This window comes from Phyllobates terribilis, unplaced genomic scaffold, assembly GCF_046119375.1.
Source record: "Phyllobates terribilis strain yellow unplaced genomic scaffold, ASM4611937v1 Scaffold_7__3_contigs__length_470593459, whole genome shotgun sequence".
Lineage (NCBI taxonomy): Eukaryota > Metazoa > Chordata > Amphibia > Anura > Dendrobatidae > Phyllobates > Phyllobates terribilis.
In genome coordinates this window covers 330,442,263-330,468,730 of record NW_027362767.1, presented here as the reverse complement: position 1 = coordinate 330,468,730, position 26,468 = coordinate 330,442,263, and the positions used below count along the sequence as shown (strand labels likewise).

Sequence of the window (26,468 nt, the reverse complement as noted above, 5' to 3'; positions counted from 1 at the left end):
TCCTAGTCTAGATTTCTGTTCACTTTACTTAAAGCACATTTCTGTTGTTCCCTGTACTTGTGGTTCTCCTGATGAAGAAGTGAGTGCACTTCTAAACTCGTTGAGAATAAAACCACATTATCTACTCCACTGTCTCAAGTCTAATATTTGTGACTCATTTGTTTGATGTCGTTCTCGTTATCTACTTTTAAGATTTATGTGAAAATCTGATGTAGTTTTAGGTCAAATTAATGCAGAAATGTGAAAAAAAATTCTGAAGGGTTCACAAACATTTAAGCACCACTTTATATTTGAATTTCCTGAAATAACAGGAAGTTAGAGTTTAAAAAGGCACCTGTGGCCAGCGTGAAACCTGTGAGATTTCTAATTTGTATTTTTAATAAAGTTAATGATATGGGAGCAAAATAGGCAATTAAAAAAAAATACATTTAACACTAAAACCTGTTTTGAAAAAATAGGTAATTTTATGATGACACGTTGACTTTAAGCATCGACTCTCAGAACTCTTTTCTCTGTTATTCCTCCTGGATAATTATGAATACATTGATAACTTGGCGTTACCATTCCACTTTGTCAAAGGGGTTTGTCCATTTCCACAATGACATTGGCAGTGTCTAGACATGCCCTCAACTGGGCACGGTGGCTCAGTGGTTAGCACTGTTACTTAGCAGCACTGGGGTCCTGGGTTTTAATCCCACCAAGGACAATATCTGCAAGGAGTATGTATGTTCTCCCTGTGTTTGCGTGGGTTTCCTCTGGGTTCTCCAGTTTCCTCCCACACTCCAAAGACATACTGATAGGGAATCTAGATTGTGAGTCCCAATGGGGACAGTGATGAGGTCTGTAAAGAGCTATGGAATTTGATGGACATTATATAATCAAAGCATAATAATTGCCAAATTATTCAGGAGGCATAACAGAGGGGACGGCACCACATTTGAGGAAAATTGTTATTTCATGAGAAATATAGGTATTTACTAAAATGGGCATGTACATAAACATTAGATTGCCGGCACTTCCAACCAAAATTGACAACAAATGTATCATGCCTATGGCCATCTTTACACTACTAGCAGATTCCCTGCACTTTTTACATCTGGGATGTGTGCCAAACACCTAGCTTGCAACCAATTCTCTTCCAAGATCCCTAGGCTGTTAGATTTCTCCCAGCGTTGGCGCGGAACGAAGGTGTTTCCCTACTTCCCGGCTATATGTGAGAAGCACTGAAAGTCCTGGGAAACCCACTTTAGTGTTTTTAGTAGGAAGCTGGAATTATTTTAACTCCGAAAGAGAAAAATGTGTTGAGTATAGGTCCGCCTTCTTCTTGGGTTAAAAGTACTCTTATCTTAAGCATTGGTCGAACAGTGAATTTCAAGCGGCATTGTGCTGTTTTTAGTTTTTGCATTTGCCTTCGTTTTTTTTTTCCTAGAGCAAGTACAACGGAAAATTAATTGCTAAAAATACAAGCACATTGATATTACGATACAGCAATTAGTTCTTTAATCTCCATTTGCAAGAAGAAACACTGGCGGAGAAACATTTTAAATAGTCTAAATACAATTTCTATTGCAACATTATCCCGCAGTCAAGGGCCTAACATCATCAAATTTAGTATTCCGCTTTGTCTCTTATCATTTGTAACCTACATTGCTAAAAGGATTTTGATTGTAGCAGCAGCGGTTTTATCAGGCAAATGTGTTCTATCCAATCTAAGAGCTTGTTAAGATTGTACTATCCTTATTAAATCCTTGGCATCTGCAGTGCTAGAGGGACCACTGAATTGTGATGCAGATTAATAGATTAATCTTCACTATATTACTTTATTACATTGATGTTTTTGTAATATTTCTATCCGTTTTATCTCCTTCAAACACAGAAAGGATGGATTATAGTTTTTCTTACTGTTTGATAGGTTTCAGCTGCTTGACAATGCTTTCTGCCCTATTATATAAACAATGGCCTCTGTTTTAATCACAATGTTATATGTATAGAGTCTAAATATTGTCTCCACAAAGGCTCATCCATCAAATGAGATCCGTCACCAGGACAGGGCCATTTAGGAGAGGGCATTGGGCATGATTCCTCTAAATAGGCGTCTAGCTTAATGAAAAATGAGTCACAATGACGTTATTGTTGAGCGTCGGTGGTGGCCAGAGAGAAACTAGGAGAAAGGCTTTTACCAGGCGTCAACAAGCCACTTTGGGGGCCATCAACATGCTGGGGGGCATCAAAAGGAAACTCAAGGGAGGGTCTAGTCTGCTATTTTCCCAGAACCAGCGCTACGTTTGTCCATGGGCTGTGCTTGGCTTTGCAGGTTAGCATCATTCACTTGAGCGGGAATGAGTTGTAGAATAAAACACAGCCATTAAAAAAGAATGACGATGTTGCTACAAAAAAAAGCAGACTTTGTTTCTAATCTTCTAAACTTGTTTAGTGAAATTGGACAAACCACTTTGGGAATTGTACTTTTTACACCCCACCATATTCAAATATAATAACTAAGGAATTTTCAAATACAAATATATTTTTCTTATGCCATGCTTCTTGAATGATGCTCCTAAGTCGCACTTTTGACACACTTCTATTTTATCATTTTATTTTATGGCAATGAAATTTGCCCGAAGTTCTAAGACGCTTTAGGATGGGTTCACATTACGTTTTAGCTTATGGTCAGTGAATCCATGGTTTACGTCTGAAGTCCTGAAAAATGGAATTCGGACTTCTGTGCTACCTATAACGAGGCAGACGGGTCACCGTCGGACATCTTTTTTCATTTTCGGCCATATCTGCCTATTTGAGGTTGGCTCCAAGGCAGATGCATCAAATAGGTGAATATGGATGAAAATGATGTCTGACAGAGCAGTGACGGCTGTATTATTACAGTCAATGGGCAGCACGGTGGCTCATTGGTTAGCACTGCAGCCTTGCAGCACTGGGGTCCTGGGTTCAAACCCCACCAAAGACAACATCTGCAAGGAGTTTGTATGTTCTCCCCGTGTTTTCTGGGTTTCCTCCTTGTTCTTTGGTTTCCTCCAAAACTCCAAACATGTATTGATAGGAAATTTAGATTATGAACTCCAATGGAGACAGTGATGATAATGTTTGTAAAGTGCTGCAGAATATGATGGCACTATTAATAAGCATACTAAATAAAGGCGGCGTCAGTGCAAACATCAGAATCCTGTTCTCCAGGGCTTCAGATGCAAGCCCCAATGGAGCCAATGACCGCAGACTAAAACGCCATGTGAACCCACCCTTTGGAAAACCCACTTTTTATTTTTGAGAAGCCTCGATCTACAGGGACCCATCTTAATGACCTGCGCTGTATTTAGTTTGTATTTTCTGAGCAACACAGTGCTTAATGCTGACCTAAGAGTCGAGAATTTGGTGATCACCATAATCACTAGTAATTAACCAATGCCTTCAGATTAGACTAGTTATTACTCCTTTATTATCTCCCACTGACATAAATCCACTTAGATTTTCACGCTAACAGCACACTCTTAGTCACTGACAAGACTCATTCCACAAATTTCCACCCAGTGGAACACAAACTGTCATTTCCCTTTTTTTTTTTTTATTCCCATTTTCCTTTTTTTTTTTTTATTGTTCAGCCAAATGAGAAAATGAGTGTTGGAGTAATTATAGTTGTGTGATATTTTGTGTTCCTTTCCCCGTGTGCTAATCATGTGGGTTTAATCATTGCATGATTTCTGGGTCAATCCAGATGTTGATAGGATTTCTTTGTTTGGATCATTTAATTGAAATAAGCGCATTCACTAAAGGTCGTGGAGGTTTCAGCTGCCGCGTTTTGGAGCCGGCAGCAGACTTCTGTCCAGCACTTTGGGGATGTGGCAGGAAATCTACATGACAATAGCCGTATCCTGGGCTGTGGGATTTATTGTGAGCGCAGTAAACTACAGGTGAATTTAAGGTTTACTCTAAAAACCAAGCCTGTCGACACTGTTAACAGACGGTCTATTTATTTTTTTTACAATAGATGTAAATTCTAATTATTAAAATTGTATTATTGATGCTGATTTTAACGCTCAAGATTCATATTGTCCTCTAATCCCGCTTCCTCACACCTTACAAATTGCATTTGGCCATTACCTCTCTTTCCAGTGAGTCTTGTCATTGTGTAATTAGTCATACAGGTACAATAGTGAATCCCTAAGGACAGCAGAGCTGCTGGCGAAGCGATTTCATTGTAGCTTGTAACAGATGGGCATGTCCTGGGGCCTCAGAATCAAAAGCACTTCAAGCGTAATACTACAGAGCTTAACGTATAGTGCTACATTCATGGGAGCAGTGTTGGTGGAATTCACAAGTTCCAATTAGGTTGTTATACTCAATAGACCTAAGAATGGTTTACAATTACCTAAGGATCTCACTGTAAAATATTATTTTATCTTTTCAAATTTCTGCATAAAGGGACATGAATAGTGTGACTATTGGGAAACTACACGAATATGATTGGAGCAGGAGAATTTTATTCTATAAATAATGGGATAGATATAAGCATATGGCAAGAAACTCCAAACAACAGTAAAGGTATATTCACACGTTGTGTTTTTATTGCGCAAAACAAAGCATTGTGAATGAGATTTCTGAAACCTCATGCACACGCACGTTGCTTATTTTTTTCCTTACACAGTTTCAAACCTGCATCACGTCAAGTCTTTCAGGGGTTTTTGCAACGATTTTAACCCATTCAAATGTATGGGAAAAATATGCATTAAAAAAAAACCCATAGTGTTTTTCCTGCCAACACGCCACTATTTGCAGCAGATTTTTCTGCTTCAAATACTGATAATGTGCACAAACCCTAAAGGGCTTATATGTTCTTATGTAAAATAATTGAAAATAATGCAAGATTTAATAGTCATTGATTTACGGTATTTTAAATAGTTTTTAAATAGAATTTTATGAGTGCAACATATCCATATACAGTGTATATAGATTCTGTCGAGAGTGACATTATCATATGTAGCAATACTTGGCAGGGGTCACTGGTGTTTAGTCTACAGGTCGGTTTTCAGCAGGAAAACATACTTATGTGTATTTTTAGACTATATTTTTATTACATATGTAAATATTATACATATACAATAACTGTATACTATATAGCATATTTTAAAAAGGACAATATGCTTCTGAGAATAATGATTTTATTTTTCTATTTAAAGGAAGCTTAAAAACTCATCTCACCAGATAATTCAGTGTTTTGCTCTCTTGTCAGGTGATTGGCAACCTGTTTACACTGGATGATTATAATCAGCTTGTTTAAATGCTCCCTAAAAGAAACTCGGACATCGTTAGCCCTTCAATGGATATTCCATTCTCCGAGGTTTATGACATATCCTTTGGGCGCAGTCAGACTGCCGAATAAATCGGATGGAGATCGGACCGTGATGCTCGGACTGGCCGGCGGCTCTTTCGAACCGAGCGTGACAGCTGCATAGAAATATATCAAGCTGTCACACTCAGATTGGGAAAGCCACTGGCCAGTCCGAGCATTGCGTTCCAATCTCCACCTGATTTATAAGACCATCTGACTGTGCCCTTAGGACATTCAATAAATGAGGATATTGCAACTCAGTGACATTTACCATTGGAGTAGAGCTACAGTACCATACACAGCCCATGGACAAGACTGGTGCTGTTTCTGTGTAAATAAAAAAAGTAGACCCTTTGTTCCAATCCCAGAAAATCTCTTAAAGTTGGAGGCCCAATACACAATAAGTAGCCATCGGCCAAATGATGATCGTTCGGCCAATAGCTATTTCTCCTGACTCTCCCTTGCATAGGAGCGCTCTTCCTTCTTCTCTACGTGACAGCCACTGCCGGACTCCTCTTGTCTACTTATGTCAACAAGAACAAAAGGGTTGGAAGTCCCAAATCAGACATGCTGGATCTTTATGTATCTCCAACTTCATCTGTCGGGGAAGAGTCAGGAGGCCTCCATATATGTTAGACTGTTGGCCAAGCCTGCCGACATTGGCAGGATTGGCCAACTCTAGTCTAATGTGTATGGGGACCTTAACACAGGTTTGTATACAATTTCCCCTCTGTAAATATTCTCTAATGATGTGTCTGGACAAGACATAACATCAGCACCATATCCCACTGTATGTCTTCCGTTAGATGATGCCTCTAATTGCATGTAATTAGATTTGTTACCTTGGTAATGCTTCCATTATTAGCTGGCGCTGACATTTATATTTCCGAATTTTTTACCCAAAACAAGTCAATGCTTTACTCTAATTGACTGTATGAATCCAAATCCCACTTAGTTATTTCCATACATCATCTCTTGATACCATTAAAGAAGGTGAAGTTTTATAAATGCAGAATAATAATTATTATTATGTAGTTTATCCATAATTTATTTTCTAGATGAACAGTAAATCACATAATAATAATAATAATAATAATAATGTACGATTTATTTAAATAGGAAATTATGGATAAACTAGTAGTTCCCACTCAGTTGATACAAATCCTCATAAGCCACTGTGACAGGCGGCACTACGGAGATAAAGGGAAGTCTTGTGACACGACTGTGCAACAAACCCCTTCTATTGTGTGTCTGTAGCAGCTCGTACAGTGCGAACGAGCAGTGATTAGAAGATAAAGGGTGTCTTTTATCACAACCACTTTACGAAGTATCTGAGTGATCTAAGAAAACCCTTAGTATATCATAGGATCCTCGTGTTATGTCTGGAAAGGGAAGTGGAGTACTTTGATGTAAATAAAGATGTTTAGATCAAATACGTTCCCTCGTAATGTAGGGAGCATTTATTGCTGACAGTTATTTGACAAAAACATGGATTTTGGTTTACTTTCTATGTCTGTAAATGGGAACATATTTTTCAGCTAAAAAAAAAAGCAGTACTCTTTGTTGGGGAATAGTGTACATGGGTGGAACTGATCATCATGGGTTCGGTTCCTGGCTAACACGATAAATGGTTGTCCAAGCAATACATGGATGACTTGGTCTGCTATAGCACTCTTCTCTGACTCACAGAGGTAGGGCCAAAGCTAAATGATGCCCATAAGATATTAGAAGGCATGTGGCCAGGGACTGTCCTATAAGAATGATGTTTTAATTATTTATTTATTATACATTGCTTATATAGGTCCATCATATTCCGCAGCTCTCTACAGACATTTTCATCACTGTCCCCATTGGGGCTCACAATCTAGATTCCCTATCAGTATGTCTTTGGAATGTGGGAAGAACCCGGAGGAAACCCACAGAAACACGGGGAGAACATACAAACTCCTCGCAGATGTTGTCCTTGGTGGGATTTTTACCCAAGACCCCAGCACTGCAAAGCAACAGTGCTAACCACTGAGCCACCATTGCATGTATTTCAACAAATGATGGTTGATGTTATCATTCATTCCCCTTATCAATAAACTTTCATTACATTCGACAGACAGATACGATCAAGACCTAAGGAAGGAATTATTATTTGTCATTTGATCAGAAGGCATCTTTACATTGGGCAATGACTGTGAACAATCATTCATACAAAATATTTGGACAATTATCTCCCCTTGTTAAAGGCTCTTACTCATATATCTACCTTTTTTAAACTGCACCAACACGAGATTAATGTGGGTGTACAAAAGTTAGGGTGTGTCAGCTCGCCAACCTAGGTACCCTACAAGAGGGATTTAAGGAAACCCTGGGTCAGAGCAACAGCTCAGGTAATGGAACAGCAAGCAGAAAAAGATCCTACATGGAACGTACAATTCTGGCTAATTAAAACCTCACATTTATTGGATATAATTTAAAATACTCCATAATATAGTACTGGACACAAAATGGTAGCGATCTACGTGCTTCGGTGTGTGGAACTTTGATCATAGTCTATGTAGGTAGATCCTTATGGCAAAATTATATGCATTGTCATCTCCAAAGTGTTTAGAGCATGCTCAATTCTTATTTTCTGAATGGCTAGTTAACGGAGCATTTGGCTACCAGCAATTTCTCCCTACATATGCACACGTGTTCTTAATGTAGAGAGCAGAGTAAGCCTCTGATGGCAATTTTATTCCCCAGAGAACAGGAGGAATGGGTGTTAAAATTCACCGTGCTTTTCTCACCCAATATCATCTGTTGTGGAGAGACGGGAGGCCCATGACTGCGGAAATTAGTTTGGCCAACTATTGTAAATGAGGGTCTTTAGCCATTGCCAGAAGTCAATGACAGCAACTTGGCTCCCTCTCCCTATTAAAATATCATATTTATGAGGACAGTAGAGTTAGTAATGGGCTGCGCGATTCTTCAGTCGCCATCTACTTGCATGTAAATGTGACCATCATTGAAAGCCAAATCTGCATTAGATGTTTTTGACCAGAGTGCCGGTCAACAATGGGAACCGATTGCTTCCATGACTGAAGACAGTAACCACAATAATATCAGAGAAGCAATAAGTATTGGGGGATGAGCATTATTTGCAGCTCACAGTACAGAGCAATAATATTGGGCAACTGCAAATTTTGGTTTTTCTTTCAATTACTTTCTAAGGCTAAAATTCTTACATGTCTAATTCTAAAGAATTCATCAATGTTCACAAACATATTTATTACATCGAGTTTGGTTCTATCAGTCACTGAACTAATATTACTACAGAATGGAGATTTCGATGTCGCCTGCCTGTGAGCACATGTGTTTTTTTAATATTTATGCGCTAAAGCGACACTGAACAAAGGGTGAGGTACAGAAGGTCAGATGTGTTTATGGGAAATGAATAGACTGTGTTAATTACAGCGGTAAAAAAATGTGCCTTTTGGAAGAAAGAAAGATATCCATTACAGTCATCGAATGCAAATCCTGCTGCAGGACAAAAGAGAAAATTAAAGTTCTGAATATTCAAAATTTGTCAAAGCAGATAACTGGGTGTCAGCTGTGATACAAAGCACAGATAGATTTTATGTGCTACATTTTTACATACATTTTTTATTTAAATTTAAAGAGGTCATTTTGCTAAGTTTTCAATTGGAGTCTTAGGACTAATGAACATCAGCGCACGGATTATATAGGTTTATTCATCTTTGGTATAAATGATTTACAAGTTTTCGCTTAGAGGACCTTTCACCACTTTCAGCATGGTAAGCTGCCCTCATCAAGGAATAGTGGCTGCAAAGCTTAGTAAAACCTAGCTGACAGTGCGCTCTCTTGCCAGCTCATCACTTCTCATTAAAGTCGGCGAGGGAGTGCACTGTCACTGTGCATTGAAAAAGAATATTGCACAATGACAAGGGAACGTTGGAATTGACAACTGATGCATGCTCACTACAGCAGGGACTAGCCCAGTCCCTGAAATGGACCCCACTGATGACACTTTGTTTCAGGCTGGGGACAGTGACTGGAGCCTCTGCCCCAGTCCAGTTTGAGCATGCACTGGGGATTCTCAAACAAAGCGTTATCAAAACTAAGTTACAGAGAGTAGAGAGGGAATGATAGGGACTTTTATTGTATATTAGAAAAGAGATTAGATTATTACATAGTAACATAGCAACATAGTAACGTAGGTTAAATAAAGACCTAGGTCCATCAAGTTCAACCTTCCTCCCCCAATTGTTATTACAATAAATAGACATTTAGGATTAAAATTAATATCAGTTTCGAACCATCCCTTTAATGGTTGTCTGAGGATGTTCTGCCACTCTGAAAGCTCTTGGGCAAATCATCAAGATCCGCTGGAGGCAGCTCCCTTTGCAATTGCCGACTGATAATGTCCCTGATTTTCTCAATGGGAAACAAGTCCAAAGACTTCAAAGTGTCTCAGGAGCCACTTTTTAACACAACAATGGCAGTAAGGATATTGCTCATGCCACTGTGACCCCCCTGTGTGGCCTAAGCATGCTTACCATGGCCTCCAGCATCTCCTTAATTGTTTCCCATCAAGCACATCTGGGACATCATTGGTCAGCCAATGCAAAGAGAGCTGCCAGCAGCGGATCTTGATGATTTGTTGATCCAGTGCATTCAGCACAGCAGAACGTTCCTCAGATAACCATTAATAACGTCATGGATGGAAGCAAAGGCTGTAAGTGCGGGGATTTCTGTGTGTGGCGCTTATATTTGATACTGAATAAATCTAGATGTTTTGTAAATTTTATTTCTATTCTTTCATCATTTGCATATCATTAACATGTCTATCCATCCTGTGATTTCCATAATTTCCCAATTTTTCCTTCTTGGTTTTGCAATTTCAATGTTGAGGAGTGTATAGAAGTTATATTTATCTGTTTCTGCAAGGGTATACATTTTCATTTTCTGCTGAATAACTATTTTATCTTCCGTTCCGTTGTAAGATTTATCTTTCTGCTATTACTTTAATAGACAGAGCGATAAGCCTCTTAAAGCCACTTGAAGATACAAATCTATAAATTGTGCTGCAAAATATACTGTATAGACCATATGTGTTTATACCAAAGATTATTAGATTTTGGAGTCAGACATAATGAACATGTTAGAAGGTTCTAATCCCCTGTCAAGAACATTTCTATGTAACACAACAAAGTCAAATAAACTGGCTCATGTACTGCTTGCAGTGGATTGTGGGGCTTAAATGGCATTATAAATCAATCACTAAACAGTGCCACACCTGTTCACAGGTTATGAGCAGCATTGCAGCTCGGCCTGATTAACTTGAAGAAGCCCATTTACTGAAAGAAAGCAGCCACTTTTTTCTAAGCTTGTACAGCCCCTGTAGATCAGTAGCATAACAAATAATCATGTAGCCCCCACAGCGAGACTTAAAGAAACACTCCTTTTAACTTTTTTCCCCAACACTTCTATTAATGTTAGTGTAGTGTTAGTGCATTAATGTACTCACGATTGTCATCTCCTCCGATTTCCAGCACTGTTCCCCTCTTCTGAGTTACATGACGGCAATTCAGACTCTCCGGGTGATACGGGGGTCTACTTGTGACCTGGAAGCGATTTTACAATGTAAGTCTAGAGAGTGTTAGAATGAGGCTCCATAGGTATGCATTGTATAAAAGACTTTATACACAGAGTGCTGAGTGATCCGGAGAGTCTTAATTGTCGTCAAGTGACTCACAAGAGGAACCGGATGGTGCTGGACACCATAGAAGATGGCTATTGGTGAGTATATTGGCACACTGACACTACACTACACTAACATTAACACAGGTTTAGGGGAAAAATAAATTATTGGGAACGCTTCTTTAAGAGGGGACCCAACCCTACCCTGAATACTATGAGCAGTTAATTTGTTGAGGACAAGAGGTTTAAGGGACTCTGACAGCACAAAATTACTGTTCAAACCAAGCACAGGCGCTTGGTGCAACCTTGGCATGGCTGATTTAGTTGATTGTTCAAACCAAGCACAAGTGCTCGGTGCAACCTTGACGTGGCCAATTTAGTTGATTGTTCAAACCAAGCACAGGCACTTGGTGCAACCTTGGTATAGCCGATTAGTTGATTGTTCAAACCAAGCACAAGCCCTTGGTGCAACCTTTGTATAGCCGATTAGTTCATTGTTCAAACCAAGCACAAGTGCTCGGTGCAACCTTGGTATAGCCGATTAGTTGATTGTTCAAACCAAGCACAAGCCCTTGGTGCAACCTTTGTATAGCCGATTAGTTCATTGTTCAAACCAAGCACAAGTGCTCGGTGCAACCTTGGCATGGCCGATTAGTTCAGTGCATTGGAACGACCCTTGGCTGTTTGCCAACTCTCTTCCATGGCTACTTGTTATCTTGCATCCGTCCCTCTAATTAGGACACACATAATTCCTGCCAGACGTGTAGGATACTTGCCAATACCTGGTGATGGACGCCATATTAGAAGCACTTCCCATCTGAGAAGCGCTGGAAAATTGCACTGAGGATCATATAAGTAAAATATGTATAAACATATTCGATATAAAAGCATATTGACATATACAGAAGAAAAAATAGGAAAGATCCCTTTGCCAGTTGCTGGGATTTAATTTTTATGGAGTCAGTTAGTATCCCATGTTACGTCATCCATGCTCCTTGAGATTACACTGATCTCTTCGGTATATAAAAAATCACTTCACCAGCCATAAAGTTAGGGCTATGCAGCAACATGTGTTGCACGGTATTGAAATCGCAACATCGCATCTAATGACTTCCTATGGTGCAGCCTTGTGACCTGCAACAAATGTTTCCAAATGTTTTGGATTTTCTGTCGTTGGTTACGACTAATCTGCGATTTGGCTATTATTTTTTTTTACATCAAGTTGCAGAGAAGTTGTACAGATGTTTTTGGTCTTGCGACAGGCTTGAAAGCTGCTGTCGTACAACACATGTTACGATTGTAGCACATTGAGCACAAGACATCAATAGGACAAAAGTCCAATTGTAAACTAAATAATTCTATTTCCAGTCTATAGATACACTAAAATACATATTAATATATGTCAACCTAAGGCTCCATTCTGGCAATACATATCATAGGGATAATCTGCTTGGACATCTGACATCGCCATTGCATTTCCGATTACCAACCTTGCCTATTTAGACATCCAGTTATTGTATCCTGTGAGCGGTTTCTAATACTGACCCAGAAGAAATAGATTTGTAGAAAGAAATGTACAAACAAGTTGTTAACAATCTGAACAGAAAGAGGTAACTCTAGGTCACCAAAACGAAATGGAGAAAGTTGTGTGTACGTTATTCGTTCTGTCCCTTCATTCCAGTGAACATCAAACCAATGAATATTTTTCGACAATGACAGATCTCCAAGTGCTACAAGTACAGGACATAAGACAGGGATAAATTCAATCAAGCCATGTACATATCTTATTTTCTACATGTTCCACTTAACAGCAGCTATCACTTCTCATCCATTGTCTTCAATAAACTGGTCCCATTGGCCACAAAAAGGCTGTAGGCTAATTCCTTTCCTCTAATTCCTCTAATCGCTTTATTAAAATGGACCACTGATGTCCAGAACAATTGATGTCACAGAGAGGAATATGACATGCTTTAGACAGAGCAGATTAGAAGAAGGAAAAACAATATTGTTGGAGATGTAGAAGTAAATGGTAGTATCATGGAGTGGAGTATTTATTGTATAGCGTAATAATACAGGGTGGTCCATGGAAAAGTAGCCCGTCTCCAATACCAGTGCAACTTATTTGGAGGAGGCCATAGCCCCTTGCCCGTCTGTCTAACGACATGGTCTCGCCCCAGGTTCAGCGTTCCAACCTTATTTTGCCTTCTTGTTCAGTCCTTCAGACGTGCATGAAATTCAGTAGGCTACTTTTCCATGGGCCACTCTGTAGTTAACATTTATCTCTAATACATCTGCAGATCACTATGAATACTTGTATTGACATTATATTAGAGGTGTATATAGTCATATTGATGTTGATGATCTTTTAATGGTAGGGTATTATAATGCATGAGAGAGGAAGAAGTCCTTATTCCTGAGCTCAAACTTATATGAATAGATATGAGCACACAAGTGAATAGAAGTACATTCTTGGCCGAAAGTGTTGGCACCCTTTAAATTGTTCCAGAAAATAAAGTATTTGGGAGAAGGCACCTTCAAATATGAGAGACCTGGAGCAGTTTGCTAAAGAAGAGTGGTCCAGAATTCCAGTTGAGAGGAGTAAGAGGCTTGTTGATGGATATAAGAAGCCATCGGTTGCAGTTATTTATTCTGATGTACAATGCAAAGTTATACTGTGGTACCGTGTTAGCCAGAAAAATCAATGTAAATACTTTTATGGCCAGAAATGACAAAGGTATTCTCAGAGTGATACCTTCAGAAGAAGCCTCTGCGCCCTGAAAGCTTGCAAATATATATTTTCTGGTTAGCCAATAAAGGTGTCACTCCGAGTATACTTTCGTCATTTCTGGCCATAAAAGTATTTACATCAGTTATTTATTCCAATGGGTGTGCAACTAATTAATAAGTTGAGGGTGCCAACATTTTTGTCCAGCCCATTTTTGGGGTTTTGTGTGAAATTATGTCAAATTTGCCTTTTTTTCTCTGTTTTTTTTTTGTGTTGTTCCAATAAACACAAAGGAAATAAACATGTGTATGTGTATAACGAAACGTTTAATCAAAATAATCTTCTAGGAGAAATACTTAATTTTCTGGAGCAATTTCAAGGGAGCCGACATTTTCGGCCATGTCTGTATGTATTTGCCATAAGTCTAGCCAAAGTGCCAATTTTTGCACACTGAAAACACAAAACTTAAGAGGTCAGTAAGACCAGTAGAGTACGATATGTAGACCAGCATGACCAATTAAAGAGGTCACTTTTCATAAATATGTAAGTTTGTTTTTTTTACCTGGTGTAAATGCCGCTGTTCTCCTGAAAATGGCATTACTTTTCTTTAGTTTCAATGCCTTTCCTTTTCTGAGATATGACCTCCTCTTCCCCGTATGTAAATCTTGTCTTGTTAGCCAAGTGGGCATGGTCCTCAACTCTTCTCTGTAGGAGTATTCTTGAGGATCACGCCCCTTTGCCTAACAAGACTAGATTTATATACAGGGATGACTTTGCCATATCTTAGGAATGAGAGGTGTGGAAACAAAAGAAAATCAACACCAGATTCTGGGATATACAGCACGTTAAACAAAAATTACATATTTATATCAACTTACAGGTCGTCTTAAAATAGCAATAATGATCATCTTGGTATCAAAGCAAAGACACTAGACATAGAAATCCTGCCTATATCCTAAATGACCAAAGAAGCACATCCAGTTCTCTTTGAAATACAGCATTATTTTATTAAGAGACAAAAGAAGAAACCATCACCATAAAGACCATAATTTTAAAACATAGGGATATCATGGGGTTGGTGTAATGGTTTAATACAGACCTACCAGCAAGCAATATCTTTAATTCGGCCTAATAAACATATCAGGTTCCCCAAGAAGACACAAGTCAGTAAAATTACAAAGTGCCTGTGTATATGCAAAATGAATTGCCACTCAGCATTAGGGTTAACTTTTTACCAAAAATTGTAGGACAAAAAGTCTCAGATAATGTGGCATTGAAATACGTAGTGTCATTGTACTTACCGATGATAACAGGAACCGGTAGATGAAGTGTTTGCTGGTAAAAGGAGCCAAGCGTATCACTGCTGCCACAGCTTCCTCAGGGGTAGACTTTATGGTGGATACTTCCTTTACATGCAAAAGCAATATACCATAATTACAAAATTACTAAAGTGCATCATCTGATCTGATAGTGGTATATGTATCCTGAGAATACGTAGATCATTTACATCATCATCTAATCAGGTTTATTAGATGGGAAATGTCAATAATTTGTCTTTGTAGTTTTTCAGTATTGAGGTTTAGTAAAAGTCTTGTATTATCCTCACCGAGAATCTTTTTATTTGATAGTATCCAGTAGTAAACTGAATAAGATAAAAGGATAAAACCAACTTTATACAAAATACTTGTGACTCATACACCTCAATTACATATGTCACCTATGGGTTCTAGTATTTGCCTTTGATTGTGATGGCATACCTTCCCAATTACTATCTTTTCTGTTAATGATATGTTTTACTGGATGCCATATATTTCACGATGGTACAAGCTTTCACATTTTCGGCTAGGGAAAGCTAATTAGGTAACGTCAGAAGAGTATATCTATCCATCTAACCTATTCTAATGGCTTTATTGACTGTGACACCTGTAGTCTACATACGGCTGGTATCCCGCAGTTTTGAAGTTGGGAAACACAATCCTCGCGGAGAATGAACCAGCATTTTACACCACCACTTATACGGCTGTCTTAGTAAAAACTATAATCCCTAGTGTATATATCCTTTCATATCCTGGCTCTGCTAAATGTCGAGAAGCCACAAGTCTGTTGATCTTTGTACTTAGCCTTTCCTTTCAGTGTTTGAACAACCTGTTTTCAGTTTCTTCTGGTGTTTCTTGTTTTATATTATCTGATTGAAGCCTCTGTGCTTTGGTAAACTTTACAAAGCCAAAGTATTGTGCACCATTTTGGTGAGAACCTCATTTGTTAAAGGCTAAATCCATAACTAAAGGTTACATTTTACTCCCGACACCAAGTGTTGTTAAGACGTTCATCTGAGCTTAAAGATGTACAAAAAAAATATTGGTGAAGGAGATGGGTTCCCCGGATATATCATTATTTCCTCTCAGATCCACACTATAAGAGTTGTTTCCCCCAACAACCGAGTTCCATGACATAGAAATAAAGAGCAACCCTTCTGAATTAGCCAAACATAAAGCAGGTAAAAAAAAAGTGCAATGTCCTCTCTGGTGGACCAAGTATGACCATGTATTGCATGGTCAACCATTCATTGTCAAGTACTACATTTCTACTGCAAGGGGAAAGTATAGCCATAGGGTTTTATGTGGAACATCAGTGCATCTAGCTTTGTGGTTTTAATATGAATCCTAAGATTTGTTTCAGTTACAATTACATGAAACCAGCCTAATGCTTTGTTTTGGAAAAGACACTATTTATTATACTTATATAGCGCCATGATATTCCACAGCGCTTTACAGACATTGGCCTCACTGTACCCATTAGGCTTCACAGTCCAGTTTCCCTATCAGTATGTCTTTGGAGTGTGGGAGGAAACCGAAGAACCCAGAGGAAACTCATGCAAATATGAGGGGAACATACAAACTCCCTGCAGATGTTGTCCTTGGTGGGATTTCAACCCAGGACTGAGAATCTTTAGAAGAAAATTTGCTAAGTTATGGAATCCCGATAGATAAGGGACTACAACTGTAAAGTTGAAAGGGTCCTATGTGGACATAATAGGGTTATGTAGATGGGCTTTATTGCTCATATTGGTCTATATAGGAGCCTAGCCATACCCAGACTGATCTAAAAAGCCTTCAAATCATCATGGCAGACATGATGATTTCATAAAAAGTTCACAATTGTGATATTTAGACTTTTACATATGGCACCTTCTTTCTCATTCTTGCATATATAGTCACATTTCTCCAAAGACCATCTCTCTCAGAAGACAACCTTGTCATATCCACCAAGTTTTCCCTGATAGATTTTCTCGACAAGGTTTCTCTGTAATCCGCCTAAATCTTAGCAAAAGTCAACTCTGGGATTGGGATGTCCCATTCCATGAACTGTGCTCTTATAGACTAGAACATGTTATGCTATAGTAAACAAGTCGATATTTTTACAGAATTACACAATTCTAACTTGATACTGGTGTTTTCAAAGATTAGGTGTTTCTTTGTTTTGATTTTTTGGGAGCCTTTTCTTTATGAATAATGAGTTGTTTCTCATTTTTCCAGTTTTCTAATATGCAACATACATATGTATATGTTTATGTATATATATATATATATATATACAGTACAGACCAAAAGTTTGGACACACCTTCTCATTTAAAGATTTTTCTGTATTTTTATGACTATGAAAATTGTACATTCACACTGAAGGCATCAAAACTATGAATTAACACATGTGGAATTATATACTTAACAAAAAAGTGTGAAACAACTGAAAATATGTCTTATATTCTAGGTTCTTCAAAGTAGCCACCTTTTGCTTTGATGACTGCTTTGCACACTCTTGGCATTCTCTTGATGAGCTTCAAGAGGTAGTCACCGGAAATGGTCTTCCAACAATCTTAAAGGAGTTCCCAGAGATGCTTAGCACTTGTTGGCTCTTTTGCCTTCACTCTGCGGTCCAGCTCACCCCAAACCATCTCGTTTGGGTTCAGGTCTGGTGACTGTGGAGGCCAGGTCATCTGGCATAGCACCCCATCACTCTCCTTCTTGGTCAAATAGCCCTTACACAGCCTGGAGGTGTGTTTGGGGTCATTATCCTGTTGAAAAATAAATGATGGTCCAACTAAACGCAAACCGGATGGAATAGCATGCCACTGCAAGATGCTGTGGTATCCATGCTGGTTCAGTATGCCTTCAATTTTGAATAAATCCCCAACAGTGTCACCAGCAAAGCACCCCCACACCATCACACGTCCTCCTCCATGCTTCACGTTGGGAACAAGGCATGTAGAGTCCATCCGTTCACCTTTTCTGCGTCGCACAAAGACACGGTGGTTGGAACCAAAGATCTCAAATTTTGACTCACCAGAGCAAAGCACAGATTTCCACTGGTCTAATGTCCATTCCTTGTGTTCTTTATCCTAAACAAGTCTTTTCTGCTTGTTGCCTGTCCTTAGCAGTGGTATCCTAGCAGCTATTTTACCATGAAGGCGTGCTGCACAAAGTCTCCTCTTAACAGTTGTTGAAGAGATGTGTCTGCTGCTAGAACTCTGTGTGGCATTGACCTGGTCTCTAATCTGAGCTGCTGTTAACCTGCGATTTCTGAGGCTGGTGACTCATATAAACTTATCCTCAGAAGCAGAGGTGACTCTTGGTCTTCCTTTCCTGGGGCGGTCCTCATGTGAGCCAGTTTCTTTGTAGCGCTTGATGGTTTTTGCAACTGCACTTGGGGACACTTTCAAAGTTTTCACAATTTTTCGCACTGACTGACCTTCATTTCTTAAAGTAATGATGGCCACTCGTTTTTCTTTACTTAGCTGCTTTTTTCTTGCCGTAATGCAAATTCTAACAGTCTATTCAGTAGGACTATCAGCTGTGTATCCACCAGACTTCTGCACAACACAACTGATGGTCCCAACCCCATTTATAAGGCAAGAAATCCCACTTATTAAACCTGACAGGGCACACCTGTGAAGTGAAAACCATTTCCGGTGACTACCTCTTGAAGCTCATCAAGAGAATGCCAAGAGTGTGCAAAGCAGTCATCAAAGCAAAAGGTGGCTACTTTGAAGAACCTAGAATATAAGACATATTTTCAGTTGTTTCACACTTTTTTGTTAAGTATATAATTCCACATGTGTTAATTCATAGTTTTGATGGCTTCAGTGTGAATGTACAATTTTCATAGTCATGAAAATACAGAAAAATCTTTAAATGAGAAGGTGTGTCCAAACTTTTGGTCTGTACTGTATATATATATATATATATATATATATATATATATATATACAGCTCTGGCAAAAATTAAGAGACCACTGAACAGTTTTCTATTGGAAAGCATGGAAAGACTGGTGGAAAGCATGGCAAGACGCATGAAAGATGTGGTTAAAAATCATGGTTAGTCCACCAAATATTGCCAAATATTGATTTCACCGTTAAAACATGAGTAATTTGAGTTCTGAAAGCACGGTTTCTTTTTTAGTATTTTGACGCTTTATCATTTGCTGTAAATAAATACAACATTTTTAGCTTTGAATTTCGGAGACATGTTGTCAGTAGTTTATAAAACAGCAATGTACATTTTACTCAAAAATATACCTATAAAGAGAAAAATCAGAGAAACTGAAAATTTTGCAGTGGACTGTTAATTTTTGCTAGAGCTGTGTGTATATATATATATATATATATATATATATATATAGATGTGTGTGTGTGTGTGTGTGTGTGTAAACTACTCCACCTTACTGCTCTGGTTTTTTAAGTGTCCGTCATGAAGGTCCTATAAGGCTCAGTCAACAAGGAACCTCACAGTTGCCGCTTATAAGATATTCGATATCCTTACAACCCCCTCCAAAGAAATGAGCTATGAGGATGAAACATTAAAAGCTTTCATTTTGCATTCTTAAAATAATGAGTGTATCAACTGAACCAATGGGTTTTAAGAACTTTTTTTTTATTATTTAAAGATGAAAGTTACTATATGAGATTAACATTCTCTTACTTGTTACACCATGTGTTGCTGTGTTTGAACTCTTAATTCAAGCCTACTTTTTGGCACATGTCGTAATGTTTCGGCAAGACTATTTCACAGTTTATAAACTGCTTGATAAACATCTCTGCAAACAAATTAATGTGGCTAAGAGTCCATCTTTCTACACATAAATATATTTACACACCTCCCCAACTAGCTATAATGACTATCGCATAGAAAACAAGAATGAATGGACACTTCCTCAATTAGCCGACCTGCTTAGTTAAGTATTTATGAAACAATCCCAGCAAAGACATCAGAGTACAGTCGCCATTGTAAAGCCCACCCTTTCTCCTTAGCATTCACAGCACATTGGATGGTGTGTGCATTGGAGGAGCATACTGCCCTCTAATATGTAAATAAGTAACTAAAATAGAATCACCGTTAATTAATAGCATTCCGTTTTAGGAATTACATGTATGTGATCTGAGCCTGGTGCTGATGGGAGATTTCAATGCAAATTATCCTCGCGTTTGGTCACCAGCCTAATGAAAATGAAAAAAATAACAGCATGTAATTAAATAGCATGACAGTACAACTAGACATAAAACAATAGTACAGGTTATTTTATACAGATACTTTTTATTTTCCCATCGTTCAATGTTTGAGACCCTTTTTACACATTCATTAGCGGTAATGGTGAAGTAATTATTCAGAATGTTGATAGAAAATGCCAATTATTGTCATTTTGACTCCATAAACAAACATGGTTTTACAATATACATATGTTCCAGTACTTTGTATATTTTCCATATGACATTCAGGTCATTTGTACGTTATAGATTGGGGGACCTTCTTACTCAACAACTACAGCTGGCCATTTGCATTCGATTAATGTTGCCAAACCCAACAATATTGTCATGACCAACTAACTATATAATGTGTAATGTGTAAAGGGCCTATTGACTCTTCCTATGGGGAAAACATGACTGATCCTACTGTTCTCAGAGATATTAGGCAGTGGCTTACTTCCCTCTCTCCATTCAGAAGACATTCATGCTCATCCGAGCCAATGTGCATGTGTTCGGGAAGCGAGGAGGGATAGCTGTTGGTTCAACAAGTTCTTGGTTGACACCTATATGAAGTGTATGGTTAGCTTGTAGGGATTGGCCACTACTAGACAACTCTTTATTAATGGCCAAAGGAGGTGGAGAAAAAAAAATTACTCACCTACTGGACCGGCCACACTCCTGCAAACTCAGTGCTGGACCTCCTGCTGGTTTCCTGGTGGAGGCATCACGTCAACACTGTAGCTAAAGAGCAGCTCCTGTTTAGCGGCAGGGTTCACATTTTATCTAAGATGGCTTCTTATTTGCGTAGATATCTACTTTTTATGGTAGATCCTTCTGTTCTTGGAGATGCCAGGCAGTGGCCTATTTCCCTCTTCCCACTCAGAACACATTCATGCTCATCCGAGCCAATGTGTACGTGTTTGGGGAGCGAGGGGGGATAGCTGTTGGTTCAACAAGTTTTTGATTTGCAGCTATCTGAAGTGTATGGCCAGCTTGTTGGAATTGTCCACTACTAGACAACCCTTTATTAATGGGCCAAAGTAGGTAGAAAAAAAAAGGTTACTCATCTGCCGGATCGGCTACGCTCCCCAAACTCAGTGTTGCACCTCCTGCGGATCTCCTGGCATCAACATCTGGTGGAGGCATCACGGGAGCACCGCAGTCAAAGACCATCTGCTGATTGGCGACAGGGTTCACATTTTATCTAAGTCGGCTTCTTATTTGAGTAGATATCTACTTTATTATGGTTTTAAGTGACTCTTTCAGTAGATATTATTGATTAGAAATGCATTATATTAAGAAACTTGTTATTTTATCAAAAATGGAACACCATCTTCTCTAAAAGACAACTACTACTTTGCTACTCTTTTAAGAAAGAAAAAATATATATTTTTATTATATTTTCAATAATTATTATTTTTGTTTTCATTCCAAATTCTATTCATGGTCAATTAGGACACCTCAGGGCACATTAGGCATGTAGGGAATCAACCTTGAAATGATCTTGAGTTTCTTTGACTGTGATACAGTATATGTTTATTCTGCCATATGCATAGCTGTTATATTTTCATACCCCGCTGTTAGAAAAGAAGGCTTACCAAGATTAATGCTCTCTGCTGATATTAGCCACAAACAAAGGTCAGAAACTCGGCATGTTTCTGGAATAAATCACTGGAAATAAAACTCCTCTTCCTTACTCACTAAAAGAATATTTGGTTCAAAGAAGGGCACATTAAATCTTCAGACATGTAGCAATTAATGTTCTACAGACAATGCCCACAACGCTCTGTAACTTATCATCTGATAACATTCTGTCAAACGTACAAGGAAAATACAAGGAAAAAAATATCCCGTGTATCTTTTCTGATAATAAAGCTGGCACAAAGTGGCATAAAATAGGACTGTGGAGCAGGAGACTGCAACAGGGTCCAAAAATCTAGACATTTCGTAAGCTGCCTACAACATTGGGAGGAGACTTGTAAGTGGACACAATGGTCCAACATGGCCCATTATTTATTTATATAATCCATAAAGCTCATCTACAGCATGATATCATATTCAAAGTAACAATAAAATGCAAAAACCCAGCTCACCAATGCAGAAAGACATCCTCCGGAGCCTGAAGCATAGCCACTGCCATGGACATCAAACTGTTAAGACTATAGAGGAGCTCAAGACGGTGCTACATGCTGATCGGTGCATTTTTTCTGATGTTATCACTATTTTAACGCACTTCAATAAAGTCTGTAATATTTACTCTGTCTTGAGCTGGGTCTCCTGTATATCCTTAAAGAAGTTGTCCACTACTTTTGCATTGATGCCATATCCATAGGATTGGGCATCAATGTATGATCGGCCGGGGTCCCGCACGCGGTACACCCGCCAATCAGCTGTTATCGGTGCCAGCGTCGGCCACTGGCCGGAAGTGCTCACCTGCGGGGCTCCGCCGTCAAGTGGTAGTAGCCGCCGTGGTGTACTGCACATCCGCCTCCTATTCAATTGAATGGGAGGTGGATCTGCAGTACACCGCGGCGGCCACTGCAGATGGCCAAGCCCCGCAGGTGAGCACTTCCGGCAGGCGGCCACCACCGGCACCGATAACAGCTGATCGGCGGGTGTGCCGCGTGCGGGACCCCAGCCGATCATACAGTGATGCCCAATCCTATGGATAGGGCATCAATGTAAAAGTAGTGGACAACCCCTTTAATCATATACAAAGACCTGTGACATCATGCAAGGATAACTGATAGGCCAAGTAATGTTTTTTCACCTAAGGTCTAAGCACCTAATTTTAATGATCGGTGGCACAGCCGAACTAGAATCTTCTTGGACATATTAAATTATTTAGAAAAAATATTTATAAAAAAAAAACATCTAGAGATATAGAATAAATTATTTACTTTCAGAACTTTCATCATACTAGAAATAAAAATGTCTTTGCCTTACATACTCAAATGGGGTTGTCTCATGAAGGTAATTTCCTCCTAAAATGCAGCTGACCTTACTGTGGGGCTAGCTTCAGAACCCCTCCTGTGGCCAGCTGGGACATTGAGGCATATCTTACAATGTGGTGCTATATGAATGATTGACCAAGTAAAATATGGTCAAGAAGGAGCCTTGAGAAATGCTCTTTGTAAGTCAGTTTTTCACTCTATCTGGTTGAGGGGGTACTTAGGGAGGGACCACCTTTTAAAACGCTCATATTCTCCAATAGGGCGTTTAGAAAGGGTTTGGCATAACCATTTTAATTTAGATTAGTGCACAAGAAATGGTAGAAAACTTCTGCATCTTATTTTACAATTTACCAATATCTGAAATGTTCTATTATAAAAGCTGAAGTTGCCCAAACCAACCAGTCATTTCTTCCATCTTCTAGAACTAAAAAATACAACATTTTGGGGCAACAGATTTTTTCTTTTACATTTTTTATTTTATAACGTTAATATTTGTGTTTTTCTATCATCTATTTGTTTAAATGATTAAACCTAGGTTGTGATATTTTATGTCGAGAGGTGATTATTGTTGTTGGTTTAAACCAAACATATAACAGAAGAACTAACGCTAATTGTTACTTAGACTGACTATTTTTCCTAATTAATTGCATACTAAACCCTACTGTTTCTTATTTTACAGTGCTTTCATTGAGGCCACAGTGTGCCATCTATGCAGTGTTCTCTACACAAAAGCTCTGTTATGAATAAGTAATTCCGATGCCTGGGTGTTTCCTATGAAATTATGCTTTTTGTTATGTTTTGTTACTGGCTGTTCTTTTTTTAGATTTCACGGCATGAGTTCATGGTTTTATTTAGTAAAGAGCAAATAAACTCTTCTTTGTGTTCTATAACAGTCTTTCAATACCTCCCGAAGGCGCTCAGCTCCTGTCATGTGCTATGCACCCTTACTATCTGAGTGATTAGTAAAGCCACGAGTTGATAGATATTAAAATTTTGCAACTTCTGATTCATATTTGAAGTGACCTGCCGAAAGAAATGCAATTGGATATTTTATTGATTCAGACATGGGTTTATGAATGCAGTTGTTGGCGCATACACTGTGGGACACACTATAGCATCCCTTTTGTTACAAGGTCCTAGTCCATGTAATATTAGCCTCCATTTCTTACATAGGCGGTGCAGGTTCTCAGATAGGAAAACACGTTACCGTAAATGCAAACAATATTTATCAAAGGCTTGACGACCAAAAATAGGGGTTTGGATTGGATGGTGCCCTGTCTAGTACTTACAATTGACAAAACCCCTTCCTAGCTCTTACAGCTTGCCATATATTATCCCAATAATACAATCCTACACTTCCTAAACAAGTAATGGATCCAGCAGGAACCTTGACCAATATCTCTGGCCAATACCGGGGCGCTGAAAAAAAGTCACTGCGGTGAACAATATACTGAAACATCAAAAATGGTGAATTACACAGTGATACTGAATAGCTGACTTCTTGTGCACTGACCAACATGTTTCAACTTTGGCACAAGGTGTTCATCAGGCTCATTGTGTGTCATGCTAGGTATGGGAAGAACCCAGCGTACGACAACGGGAAAAGGGGGGAAGCCCAGCAACTAGGGAAAGGGGGAGTGAAGATCCCTAAGCAGATTTAACAACACCCTGACTCCCCTATTGTCCCTAAATAGGTTTCGCACCTATCGCCAAGCAGCATACCTTAGCCCTGGCTGACCCTAGAGATAGGCCCTAGGTAGGGAGGGGGAGGGGTGAGCACTAGTCAGCCCCACTGCAACTAAAGACAAACCAGTGAAACAGACAATGGGATACACTTAGCTTTGAGAAGACACCAGAGAGATCACAGCTACAATCCACAAAGGAACTCCAAGGAGAATCCAGCCAACCGCCAGAACTCCAGACCTGAACAGAGGATTTTACTGTATCACCGGCAACTCTCTGGATAAACTGAGTGTATTTAAAGATCCAGAAAGGGTGTGTTAATTAGCAGCAGAAAGTGGAGATCACCGCTGGGTCCTAGAGAGGGAGGGATGATGAAAGGATCAGGAAGGTGTCTGCAAGGCCAAGCGCAGCGACCTTCTACAGCCGGATCCAGAATTACTGTCTGTCAAATCTGACACAGCCGTGACATTGTGCCAAGGTTGAAACACATTGCTTAATGCACAATAAATCAGTTATTCAGTATCACTGTGTAGTTCATCATCTTTGGTCTTGTTCAGTGTTGAGGTAGCCGCAGCAGCTTTTTTTTAATGGCCCCACATTGGCTGGAGATTGGTTGAGAATGATGTGGATGCTCCGACAATGTGGTTGTTTAAGTGTAGGAGCAGATTACTAAAACATAATACAAATACATTCCTGGAAATTAGGAAACACTTGGCAACTATGTGTCATATTTTAAAACATCAAGGGTTGGGTGGTATAAAGATAATACAATGGGGCATGAAAGCATTTACATCTATATTTATACATTACATACTTGTGCATCATTATTTCCAGCCTTCATTTGTATCTAGACTCGATGTTGAAAGGCTTCCAGCTTCATCATTTACTATATAGCCTATGTAATTATACCTTGTATTTAGTAACACCATCTTTATAAGAGTAAATGACATTAGTATAAATCACTATATTCATACTTTTTTTTTTTAGATTACTTCATCTTGGCAGCTAATGTCTCTGGATGTAACCTACTCGATTAGTTATGTATCTTGGTATTTCACTCCTAGATTCATCTTAGTACAAGACTTGTGACTAGGGATGAGCGGACCTGTGGCAGTTTGGGTTCTGGTACCCAACCCAAACTTTATTCCAAAGTTCGGCTCGGGTACCAGAGCTGTACTCAAACTCTTAGGCTGCGTGCCCACTATGCGTTTTTCAAGCGTTTTTGCCGTGGAATTTCCACAGCGAAAACGCTTAAAAAATGCTTGGTAATACGTGCCCCATGGTCCCCAATGATAATCTGCATGTGCTGTGCACATGCTGCAGAAATTTCCACTGCGGATTATCATTGCGGAAAAATACGCAGCATGTCCATTAATTTTGCGGACACGCAGCATAATTGCCGCCATTGACTTGCATTGAAACGCGTGATATCCGTTTCACTACATGTGCACACGCGGATATGAAGCGATTCAATGTGCGGATGGTACCCAGGCCTGGAGAAGAGGACACTCTCATCCAGACTCGGGTACCATAGAACCTGTGAAAAAAAGAATTT

General features: G+C 39.1%; 1 protein-coding gene and 1 long non-coding RNA gene across 3 annotated transcripts in view; one reads left to right on the top strand and one right to left on the bottom strand.

Moving 5' to 3' along the window:
- MAMLD1 (mastermind like domain containing 1) overlaps nucleotides 1-26,468 on the top strand; it is a 261,272-nt gene that overhangs the window by 110,806 nt on the left and 123,998 nt on the right. The window lies entirely within an intron of this gene.
- The window catches only part of LOC141154797 (uncharacterized), a 31,847-nt gene continuing 20,435 nt past the window's right edge, over nucleotides 15,057-26,468 (bottom strand). The window contains exons 2-3 of the long non-coding RNA XR_012247476.1: nucleotides 20,147-20,249; nucleotides 15,057-15,163 (exon numbers count right to left, since the gene is read on the bottom strand). This is a non-coding gene — a long non-coding RNA (uncharacterized lncRNA). The remainder of the gene's footprint in view (nucleotides 15,164-20,146; nucleotides 20,250-26,468) is intronic.